The sequence below is a fragment of the Astatotilapia calliptera genome, chromosome 18, assembly GCF_964374335.1.
Source record: "Astatotilapia calliptera chromosome 18, fAstCal68.1, whole genome shotgun sequence".
Classification (NCBI taxonomy): Eukaryota; Metazoa; Chordata; class Actinopteri; order Cichliformes; family Cichlidae; genus Astatotilapia; species Astatotilapia calliptera.
Window position 1 is genome coordinate 23,153,951 of NC_137439.1, and position 13,316 is coordinate 23,167,266.

Here is a 13,316-nt window from a genome sequence, read left to right on the forward strand (position 1 = left end):
ATCCAGCTCTGAACTATGTGTAATGCAGAAGAATAAAGATTCAATCTGCACTGTTATGTTGTTTAAAAGGAAAACATGTGCGTTACCTCACATTATTTATATAAATACATATTGAATAAAAACATTAGATTAGCTGCAGTTTTAAATTATTCACAACTGTCAAAATACAGTATTTGATATAGGTTGATAAATACTGGCACTGTTGCACACACACACACACACACACACACACACACACACACACACACACACACACACACACACACACGAATTTAGAATAAAGTGAGAAAAGATAAATGCTGGGCTCTTTTGATTTCTAATATTGGCAGTTAAAATATACGAAACTCGACCTACTTTATAATCCTCTCTCTCTCTGTCTCTCTCTCTGTCTCTCTCTCTCCATATATACATATTATTCTCTAAAACTCTTCTCTCACAAATCATACCAACACAGTAAACAGACATTTGTGTACGCAGACACAAACAAGCGAGCAGGATCGTGTACCTCTGTCAGTTTTAATTGGACCGATGCTTTTGTGCTTCTGTTTATAACGAACCCTTCCTCACTTAACCGATTCTTCCTTGCCTCTGCAACCAACCTACAGGATCGAACTCAGCATTGTTTTTTTTTTTTTTGCTCCAATTAAGCGTCAGCTGTTGACTGTCTTCAGCTACTCATGTCACTTCAGCTAAGCATGAGCTCATCCAGATAATCACCAATCATGTTTCAGAGTGGAATCAATGTGGGCTTTTTCTTTACTGTCAATGTATTGTTATTGTGAGCCGTTCTTATGAGCAGTGGGATTTTGTTTATCTGTTTTGGCTTTTAGTTCTACCTATTGCAACATTTGTTTGATGTGTCCTCCATCATTTCGGCTTTTTTCTTTTATTATTTTTTTGTTCTGTTATTATTTTTCTTTCACATTAGCACTTATGGATGTCAGTGCTTGTATAACAATCCACCAATTAGGTCCAGACTGGACTATCTCTACAACCATTGTATGATCAAGACATTTAGTATGCGTACCTGCAGGAGGAATCCAGCTGATTTTAGTGACCTTTCACTAATAGCAGCTTTCTTTTGGGTCAGACTCTTCATTTATCCTGTTATAGAGGCTATTTTAACAACTATTGAATAAAATTGTTTAAAATTTGCTGCAAAAACCCTCTAGAGCAGGGTTTGTCAAACTCTATTGGCCCTGATGTAAAACTGTGTTACATCAGACTCTCTTTGAGCAAACCTTTGGCCATGGTGTGAAGGAAAAGGTGATTTTTAACTGGAAGAGAAATCCATCAGAACCATCCGTCCATCATGGAGTGTGTAACCAAGTGGGGAGTAAAAGGAATGAGGAGACTGAAAAGAGGAGCACGGAGAGAGTACGAAACACAAACTATGGGAGCGAGAAGGCAACACGCAGTAGAACAACACGCGGCATATAAACACATGGGAAATGAAAGTAGGGGAGTGAAATAGAGCTCTGCATCACTGGAAATCCCCCAGCAGCCAGAAGGCTTTTTCATGCTTTTACATTGGTCTTACGCAGCGCTGACAGATAGCTTTGTAGACTGATATCTACATGTCACTAACAAGAGCCTGTGGGCCACACTTTCTAGTTTATTTCTTGGCCTTCCAGCTAATGTAAACAGAGCTGAAATGAAGTCTTAAAAGCAAACAAAGAAAACTGTCGACTTCAGCCTGTCTGTGCTTCTCAAGCAGTTTTTGATGATTTTGAGCAGTTTTTGATTTTCTTTGATGCCTTTTGTCATGTTTCTCCCATTCATGCTGAACTCCACTGTTCCAACACAATTCAAACCAGTCAGCATCTGACTTACACATAACATTACCTATGCTGAGGTACCTGCTATTCATTTTTTGGAGGGCTGAATGTTAGCACATATCCAGTTTTACAATAAAAACAGACTTGAGCCTTAAGCAGCACAACTAATAGATGGTTTAGGGTGATCTGATCCAGCCCTAAATATAAAACCTTTCACCAAAAAATGAAACTTTTAAGCCCTTAGAGCCTTTAGGTAGAGCAGATTCTGTCTCCTGAATCCAAACGTCCACCGGAGAGCAGCCTGACAGCTAAAAGCCCTGCCTCTCTTTCTATTTTTGGAACCACAAGTAAGGCTGCACTTTGAGAGCAAAGTACTCCAATAGGTTAATATGGTACTGTGAGGACTTTGCCATATGATGAGGCCTGCTCATTCATGACTGTGTGTTAAAAGATTTTGAAATAAATTCTTCATTTAAGAGGAAATTATTAAAAATGCAAAATATGACCTCTCTTTCCAGTCTCACCTGGTCCAAAGATGAGGATGGAAGACACAGTAACAGAGTCATTATGCTATTTTATTTGCATAATGGTCCCCATGTGTACAAATTCACTTTTAATGGATATTGAATTATTTTGTGATTTTATTGTACATTATTTTCAGAAGACTTTGGCTTTGGATGCTGTACAGAAATGTGATTCTGACTTGGGGATCATGTATATGTATGATCCATTATAATCCCTTTTAGTAGACTCTTTTATTTTGCATCACAATCAGATATTTCATGTTCAGTCTACCAGGATTCTAACACACTAAAGTGACCTTGTGAACATGGTAAACATGCTTCCTAATTATTACCACATACCATGGTTGTGAGTAAGATGTCAATGTTAACATTTAACTCAAAGCACTATTTGCCCAATATTAAAATGCTTTATAGTATTTTTATGCATAACTTTTTTCAAACTATTGATTTTGGATGCTTTACACAGGCTGAACGCAGTTACTATGATCTCTGATGTGTTATACATCTAAAAAAATATCGCCCCAATAACTTTATAAAGCTGTCAGTGGATTTTCATAAGGTGATTCTTTTACAATACAGGTTGATGAATGAAATCCAATGATTTAAAAAGAAAAAGAAAAAGAAAAAGAGAGCACCTATCTCAGAACAAATGTGGTCTAAAAACAGGAGACCGTAGACAATAGCTGAAATGCAAAAGTCCACCCACACGTTTTGGCAGCATTACCTTCATTAGGGTATATTCACCACTGGATGTTATTTGGCTGTCATTATTATTGGCCTGATAGGCAAAAATTGGTCCCCCATCAGAGGGAAAATAGCATCTCCGTCTCTTCCTTTTCATTCATCTTTGCACAAGATGTGCCAGAAGTATAACGGGAATGGAAGATTGATTTCTCATTACTGGCGTAGTCAATGTTGAGGGTTGAATTTTTCTCAGAGAAACAGTACTGAAAACTTAAAGTAAATGTCAAATGAAATGTCACAGGGATTATTGCTGCATGCATTACTATGTTTCTGTAAGGCATTTTAAAACATTTCTATTTCAGAATTTCACGAGATGAATAAATACTTTTGCTTTTGCATTTTCCACTCTTTCTTGTCCCAGAACAACTTATAATTGCATTTTATTCATTCAGAGCAATGATTCCAAGCATTTTCCTCCACACTAAATTTGTCCCAAATCAAACTCTAGCTTGTTTAGTCTATTTTCTAAGCCTATTTTGAATAATTATAGTTTCATTAAATGAACATTTCTGTGTTTCTGGCAGGTGGATGCACGTACATGTACAGTATAAGGAACAAAATAAAATGATCTGGTCCTTTAAAGATTAGAAAATTGCAGGTGCCACTGGGTGATTGACAGCTGATGTGAATGTTTTCTACTTAAGATTGAAATTGTTTTTGGGAATGGCTTGGTGACCCTTCTTTAACGTCACTGCAGATGACCCCTAAAAGGAACAGCCGAAACAAGAGGAAGATTTAAGATTTAATTTTCGCTGAAGTTATGTTTGCAAGTTAAAAACTTTTTTCAGATACTTTTACTGTACTTTGTGCTAATCTCTTTTTATTCCTATATTTGTTCATCATTGTTCCAAGTATATTTTTAGTGACTCAGTATTAAAAAAGTTAACAAAAACCTGTCACGTCTTCCATCTTGATTTTGCTTCGCTGGATGGAAGCTGCAGATGCCTCAGTGCTAGACTATAGTAATTATGGCCTGTAATATAGAATATTGAATTATATATAATGTGAGCACATAAGATAATAGCCCTTAATAAAGTCAGAAGCTTTCAGTGTGAGTCATGGCCCCACTGAGGCTGAGATGAGAGGATGGTAGTGAGCTGAGTCATGTTCATATAGTAGGATTTTACTTTGTTTGGAAAGAATCCAAACATTTATTGTTACACAGCGATATTCAACATATTTATTAAAATCAAGGATACAGTGATTGATATTACTTTGTATCTAAACTATCCAAACATAAAAAAAGAATCATTTTCACAGTGATTTGCAGTGCAGACAAAATATGATAACTGACAGGAGATGTTGAGAATCTAACATTTCTTTAACAAAAATATCCGCTGTCATTAATGCGATATCTCTGTCATCACATGTAAAAGATCCCAGTGTAAACTACTACTACCACATCGTAAGTTACTGTGTCACTGAGCAGAAAATACACATTATTAGATAACAGCATGTTGGCTGGCGCAAGACTCGTTCCGTTGCTGTACTGATATCTTCTTCATGGCTTGGAGACAAACAGCCCATCTGGTTAGGGGCTGCACGGAGGTAAACAAACACCAAGCGCAGGCAGCTGAAGACAGAGTGGATCTGGAGCTGCTTAGTGTTGGTATTCGAAGTTATGATGATAAATTTGTTAGAGGATTATCACATATACAGACCAACCGACCAGAAGCCATGAGTGTGCACAACAAGTAAACAAGAAGGAAAAAAAAGGAAAGGAAGAAGACGGGAAAAAAAGAGAAGACAGATGGAGAGGGGGTGAAGACAGTACAAGATGAAGCATGTAAAAAGTGAAAAGTGGACCAACACCATCTGTAAAACATTTGGGAGAAATAGAGTGCACGAGAAAGGAATAAGAAAACCAGAATGCATCAATGTTTCACAAGTAGCACACGAGCATAAAAGCACACGAGAAATAAGGCGTCCTTAGTTCTTAAAGCAGCGATAGACACAAATTATTCTCAGTTTAAAATCATTTGAACAGCAAAGGTTTATTTACTGCTCATAGAACAGAACAGAAAGAAAAAAAATGGTCAGAACATGTCTGAAGTGCAAATTCCCACCCTTTTAATGAGGCTTCACACAAATAAGGAGCGTGTCCACAATCTGCACACACACACACACACACACATTCTGACACTAATTAATACACCCAAACACAAACAGCTCATCCATGAACACAACTTTTCACACAATTTGGTAGTTAATGAATTACATCATCATTCATTTTTTTAGTGAGATGCTTGGTTATCTACTAAAGTTTTAAATGGAAGGATACATTTCCAACTTTTCTTCTGTAGATGTTTTGAGTCCATCCATCCATCCATCCATCCATCCATCCATCCATCCATCCATCCATCCATCCACTTCTGTTTGTAGAACTCTTTCCTCACTTCCCTCATCCTTAACCACAGTCTGTAATATGGATGCATCGTGGTTATAATGACCACAAATTATGAACAATCCAAAGTTTTAATTTGAAAGAAAAGTTTCAAAACACACACACACATGTAACTCCTGAGAGCACTCTTGATAAAAAAGTGCCATGACCACTGTTTAGTCACATCAAATTCTCTACCACTGCACAGGAAATAGGAACCAACAGCTATAACATACCTCCTGTTTCTATTTTTACAGCATACATTTTCTCTGCTACATAAAAAGCCCACACCTACATATAACCTACACAAGTAACGCTCCCATGTTAATGCATCGGTGCATGTTCCACCTTTAAATGTGATACCGCAGACAGTTACATGCTTATTTGTACTTACTTACTGATTACTCAATAAAACGCATCATTAATGCGGCATGTGTGTAAAATTCTTCAGATGTCTTTATATTGTTTCTTCTGCATTCTCCAGCTGCTTTATAGGCACTAAAGAAAGGCCAGTAGAGCGATGAGGACATGCAGCACGTCAACCTCTGAGTGTGCAGCAAAGATATTATCAGCGCCATACATATCCGAGTCTCCTGAGCACTCTAGCTCGTAAAAGAAACAAAGAAGGTACTTTTTCTTACAATATCTGTCCTTTTCAAGTCACATCTGAATTCTTGTGCGGCTCTGACATTTACCAACATGTATCAGTACAGGTATTGACAATTCATCAACAGGCAAAAGAAGATAAAATACATTCATATAAGGCTATCAAATTACCCCTGAAGGCAACATGACTTCAACTGTTTGTGCAGTTTGTGCATCAAATTTCTGCCACGTTTAAGTCAAGACTTGTTGACAATTTTACACGTGGTTTGACTTTTCAAATAAAGTACAATGTATCTTACAGGTCTAGCCCAATACCATTTAAGTGTACTATAATGTACTTTTAAATGTCAAAAGGTATTTTTGTCTATTTGAGCTTTCTCCCCTTCCCCTCCACCCCCCAACTCCTCTTTGAAAGACAGCATGAACTCCTTCAGTTACTTGGCTACTTTTGGATCTCCTCCTCTTTGCATTTATACTTTTGTGTTTATGTGTGAGCTCTCTCCATCCCTTGCAACTGCTTGGCATTTTGACAAGTGTGTGACAGTTAAATCTGTTGACAACGACAGCATGATGAATCCTTACACAATATGCTGGCAACGAACAGTGTCTCTCAAACAGACAGAGAGAAAAGAAGATCGACCAAATGGTACACTGCATATTTTTGACAAGAAGATAAACACAACAGCCTGGGTTCATCACCAGTATAAATAAATCGATGAATGAATCATGGCAGACGCCGACTGGCCGAGGGACAAGAGAAGCTTGATTTTGTTCCACCATCAACAGTTGTCAATACTTCTCGAAACTACTGATCGATGTCCACGACGCTCGTTTATTCCAGGAGTTAATCATCTAATTCGAGTCAAAGGAGATAAGCAGGATTTGTTTTCTTGCTCAGTTTTTTTTAGAAGACTGCATAAGTGTAAGACATGTTCGCAATCACCCAGAGCATCGTTAGGACTTTGGCAAAGTGAAAAATAAAAATAGTGGCACTTTAACATGATTCTCACACTTCCAGCACATTGCCATTGAACACGAGGTGATCACAGGTCTGCTGTGTCTCTGCACACTTTATTTCCTGTTGCTTTTCACAGGGAAAAAATGTTTCCATTTATAATGCCTATTTTTAATTAATTCACAGTCTGCAGAAGCAAAAAAAAAACAGAAAAAACTTCCCGCTGTCTTCGAATTAACTACTCAGCATCAACTCAGAGCTTGAGGGGAACAAAAGGAAATGGCAAGGACTGAAGTACATTTCTGATAGGAAGAATTAAATGAATCGTGGACCCTTAAGGCTCCTTTAGTATATAACATCCTGAACAGTGCTTTTGCCGACCTTTTATAAGGGCAACATGTGGATGACTCATTGCCTTACTTCACAGAGTAAATGTGAATGATTGCTGGTATTTATTGTATAGGGCGAAGCAGCAGCAGGAAAAGGGGAAAGGTAACAGCAGGGCAGTGAGACTGGAGATGTTCAGCGTGACTCTCAGGAGCACTTCGCAATCCATAATTGGGATCGCAGTAAAGAGTCATAGCTGTTTCACAGTTTCAGTCTGTCTTTTTAGTACACCTTATAAGTACTGGATTAGACCTCCTTTTATGCCTTCAGAGTTCCTTTAATTCTTCATGGCACAGATTCAACAAAATGCCAGCATCACAGAGTTGCTGCAGATTTTTCAGCTGCTCTATTAGAGGCTATTTGCCTATGGTGAACTCATTCTCATGTTAAAAAAAACAAGTTGGTGTGATCTGAGCTTTGTGACATGGTGCGTTATGCTCCTGGAAGAAGTCATCTGATGACTGGTACTCTGTGGTCAAAAAGAGAGGGAGATGGTGAGCAACAATAGTCAGGTAGGCTGTGACATTTAAACAATGATCAGTTGTAACTAAGGGACCCAAAGTGTGCCAAGAAAATATCTCCCACACCATTACCAAAGAACCTGATCTGGTGATACAAGGCAGGATAGATTCATGCTTTCATGTTATTTATAACAGTCTGACTCAACCATCTGACTGTAACAGGAGAAATTAAAACTCATCAGACCAGGCAGTGTTTTTCCAGTTCACTGTTGTCCAATTTTGGTGAGCCCAGTTTCCTTTTCTTAACTGACAGGCATGACCTCCCCCTCCAGTGTGGTCTTCTGCTCCAGGTTTTACATCTTGAGCTCTTCTGTATACCTTGGACGTAATGAGTGGTTATTTGAGTTACTGCTGCCTTCCTCTGACTGCTGGCATCAACAAGGAATTGTTACCCAGAGATTTGCCACCCACTGGATATTTTCTCCTATTCAGATCATTCTCTGTAAACCCTAGAGATGACAGTGTGGGAAAATCCCAGCAGATCAACAGTTTTTGAAATACACAGTCCCATCAGGCACCAACAAACATGTCACATTTAACATTCACTTAAATCACTTTTTGTCTAAATCCTGATTCTCTGGTTTTACTTCGGCAAATCTTTTTGATCATGTCTACATAGTTTAATCCACCGAGTTGCTGCCATGTGTTTAGATGTTTTTGTTATCAAGTGCTGAACACAGGTACTTTATAAAGTGGGTGGTTAATGTACATACGACAAATTCGCCCAACTTGCTCAACCAAATGTCCTCAAGATCAGTGCCGAGAAGACCAAAGTCCTTACTACTGACAGGTGACCAGCTACTGTGCATCTCAAAGGCGTGCTAATTGAACTAGTGTGGGAATTCAAATACCTCAGTATCTGGTGCAAGAAAAGAAAGTGGCATCAATGGCAGAAATACACTCAAGAATCGGTCAAGCGGTGGCAGCTTTCGCCTCTCTCCAGTGGTGCATCTGAAAGCAGACAAACGTTACCCTCTTCACCAAAATCCTCCTGTACGGCACACTGGTATTGCCCATTCTTCTCTATGGATCTGTAACCTGGGTCATCCTCAAGCACGACCTCAACAAGCTTGAGGTCTTCCAAATGTGCTGTTCGCGTCAGATTCTCCAAGTATCCCTCCGTGTCTCAGCAACAGCGCGATACGTAGTCAATGTCACCATCAACCCTCGATGGAAGAGCTGATCCAGAAGTGACGACTGCAATGGTTTGGTCACATTTGCCGCATGAACAAACATCCCCTGCCGCATCACCTTCTGCTGCAGCAGCACCCCGCCCACTGGACAATCAAGGGTCACGCACCCAAGAAGACTTTGATAAAGCAAACTGAAGACTATCTTAAGCAACAACATCTAACCCTCAAGCAAGTGTATTGGCTTTGTGGACGACCTCCCCTGCCCACCGCCAGCTAGGGACAAAAGAAAGAAAGAAGAATGCACATACTGTGATCCACTGCACACTTCACATGCAACACACCAATGGACAAAATTCTGTAAAAGACTGTTTAATGAGGTTTTATTTAGTTGAAAATATCCTAAATCGATTGATCTTAACATTAAAATATCACAAAATGTACAATATGTTACGAAGTAGTAAAATGAACTATATTAATTAGATGGCACTCGACGTGTGGGACTAAAAATTTATCAGGAATGTCAGACTAATCAGATTGTTCCAATATTTGCTTTTTTCTCTCTTTGTTTTCAAAGTTACGACAAAACAAGAGGTAAATCTTTCACAATTAACTGTATAAAATGTTTTGAAGAGCTTGAGAACGGAAACTAGGAGGACTTGGTCAGTTGTTGAAGCGTGACCATCGCTCCATCATTTCACCACTTGGAACATCCAACATGAATTTCCAGTTTCAGGTGATGTGGGGAAGCCTGCTTGTCAGAATCCTTTAAATCATCTCTCTCGACAGGCCCTGTCAAAACCCTCAGAAGTCGTCTTGTTACAGTGTGCGTGATGTAACCGTGAGAAATGCGGCACCTGTCATATTATAAGATAAGCTTGAAGAATCAACAAAGGTAAAAAGCTTTACAGAGGGATGATTTTTTTTAAAAAGCCTACACACACTTGAATAAATTCAACCCAAATGTCTTTCTTTGGTTTTTATATTTTATTTCTAGCTGTCTGGCTTGTTATACGCACTGACTCATTCATGTGCAGAGCTGTTATTTGTGACTTAAGACAAGCCTACACGTTTGGTGAATGTGACCAGCAGGGCTTTTGCTATCTTATTAACAATCTTTCGTGTAAAGGTTCAGTGTCCTTGCTGTCGCCTTTTCTCTGTTAAGGTGCTCACACTGCCGGCCTGGCTTTAAGAGTGTTGGAAATGGAGGTGGTGAGACAATAACAGGCCACACTTAGCACAACAGACCCTGTGTTTATTTATATTGTTCGCACTCCCACAAACTACAGTTGGAGACTTATCAGGTGCCAGCTAACTTGGATGTCATCAGTATTATGATTTTAATGGATTACATTTTCCCCTGCCAAAATTTGACCAAAAGCAGCATCTGTAACTCGGTTGCCTTTATACAGGTTCATTACTGGGATTTCAAAAACCATGGAAAACCATGGAAAAATTATTGCGGCTGTTATGCAAGCGACTGTTGATACAGGATGGACATGCCTACACATCTCCCTCCGTGGGTTGTGTGCACAGACAGATGACAACCTGAAAGATAAATATGAATAAATGAGTGAGGGAATGCAGTGAATGCAGATGTTTCGGCACAAGTACAGATGTTTCCACACAGCAATTAGCAACCAGTCATGCTCTGTGGAACACATGACACGTGCTCTGTGGCTGAGCTCAGATTACTCTGATTGAGGATGAAAGGGGAAAAGAGCTAAGTGACTTTAAAAGATGGTTATTGTTGAGGAGCCACAGTCAGAAAGACTGTTTACTCGTGCATTTCTGAACACTGATAAAAATGACATCAGTCAATAGGGTAGGAATTTGTAGTCAGTAGCCCAACATTTAGTGATTGTGGTTCATTTGTGTGACTAATCCAATATATTAGGAAAATGTGACAAACCAATCTTCGGTGACTGAGGATTTCATTTCAGACATAATCAGGCTGCTGATGATACCATGCCATATGAGTGAAACGGTAAGGTTACGATACAAAGCTGCATGGACATTGAAAGGTTAGTAATGCAAAAAACACTGATGTGTGAAGAAAACTGGGGGAGGGGGGGGGGGTGTATATTTTGTACTGTACATGTTTAGGTGACTCATTGATCACAGTTTAATTAAAAAGAAATTGAGATGTGATTGAAGTGCAAACTTTCAGCTTTAATTCAGGAGTTTAAGCTACTAAAGTTCAAACCAAGGATCAGAACAGGGAAAAAGCTGTTTTTAAGCCTTGTTGTTGCCTAATGTCAGAGGTCAAAGGCTGTAATAACACAATAGCCACTTGTTGCAGCCAAGGTATGTAGAAGGACATCTTTGAATACACAATATGGTGAACCTTGAAGCAGTTGGGCTACAGCAGCCCAACCACACCAGGTACCCTCCTGTCAGCTGGCAACAGGAAACTAACTGAGGCTAAACTGTATAATTTACAGGGGCTCACTATGATTGGGCAACAGGAAATTGGACAACAGTTAGTGACTGTGGTGGTGTGGGGGATATTTTCTTGGCACACTTTTGGCTCTATACAGCTAACTGAGAATTGTTTAAATGCCACAGCCTTCTTGAGTTGCCGATCATGTCACAGTCACAGTATACTCATCCTCTGATGGTAACTCGCCATGTCAGAAAGCTCAAACTGGTTTCTTAAACATCCCGCTGAGTTCACTGTGTATAAATGGACTCCACAGTCACCAGAACTCCATCAAATAAAGCAAATCTGGGATGTAGTGGAACAAGGGATTTGCATCGTGCATGTGCAGCTGATAAATCTGCAGCAGCTCCATGATGCTATTGTGTCAAAATCTCAGAGAATTGTTTCCAGTATGTCCATGTGTGTGTTTGAGAAAGAGGGAAATAACATTTCCTGAAATTGTATGCACTGCGTCTGTGTCAAGTCCACCAGACCATCCCCACCTGTCAAAGCCTTCCATCGTCCACTCTTTAAACCATGTCAGCTGTGGACAATTACAGAGAAGAGGGTGGTAAAAAAAAGAAATCATTTTGACTAGTACCCTTCAAGCATTTGAAAGTGTGACAATACAAGGGAGGGTCTGTTTTAATCCATGTTCTGTCTTCCAAATAATTATCCTTTCAATCAAGTTTTATTTATAGCATGGCAAATATATGCCTCCTCACTAGGTTATGCTTCATAACCACAGGAGTGTGTAATTACTCATGTCTCTGGTGGTATGGGTCTAACAGCTTCTGCAGAATTCCTCGCTGCAATCCAACCCATGCTGATGACAGCTCCCACAAACAGCTATTTAATTCCATATGTAGAAGCAGAAAACAGACAATAAAACTTAGAGCCTGAGTAATGGCAGTGATGCTCTGTGCTGCATATGTAATAACATCTTCGATGTACTTAAGTACCTCGTAAAGACGCATCTGTTCTGCGGTTAAGTTATATATAAGCATATAAGATTTTAAATAAACTCAGTGGCTTGTGTAATTATTATATTAACAAAAACTATTGCACAGTGAAAAGGCCCTACAGCTTACTTGTTCACCCCTCCTTTGTCCTCCTGTTTCCCTTCCAGCGAGGAGTTAAACAGTTTGATGGCGTGTGGGACAAAGGAGTTTTTAAGTCTGCTGGTCCTTGACTTTGGGAGAAGCAACCTGTCACTGAACAGACTCCTCTGGTTGTTTATGGCCGTGTGCAGAGGATGCCCAGCATGGTCCATAATGTCCATATTGCACCTTAATTTGTTTTTACATAAGTGTGTGGAATGAGTCTTCAGTTTAATGTTTTTTAATAGGCAAAAAATACTTAAATAAGTAAATGGCGAGTCGAATTTTTGTCTTTTTTTTTCTATTTTTGCTGATCCGAAAATTGATCTGATCCGTGACTTAAAATTTTTGATCCGTTGCACCACTAGTCGTAACTGTGTAGTTTCTCATATACAGTATTTCAGTTCATGTAGTAAATCATGATGCAGTTTAGAGTAAAACATGTGATAAAGCAGGTTACGGTGTCCGTTATGTCACGAGCAAAACTGATTTTAAAACAATCAAGATACAGTGTTTAAAATCCTGAACTTATGGCTTTGCAAACCAGTGGGTGACATAACAGTTGCTACATCCATTTTTTTGTGACGATATTTTTAATCAGCTTATTCCACTCATTCATCTCAACAATCGTGTCAGCTGTAATGAAATTCCCTCAAGATGCCTTTGTAAGAATTGACATTAGTTTATGACGTGAGGTTACGGTGACCTTGACTAGATCTTAGATCTTTGCCCACAAACTTCCAAACAATTTCCCGATTATATCCAT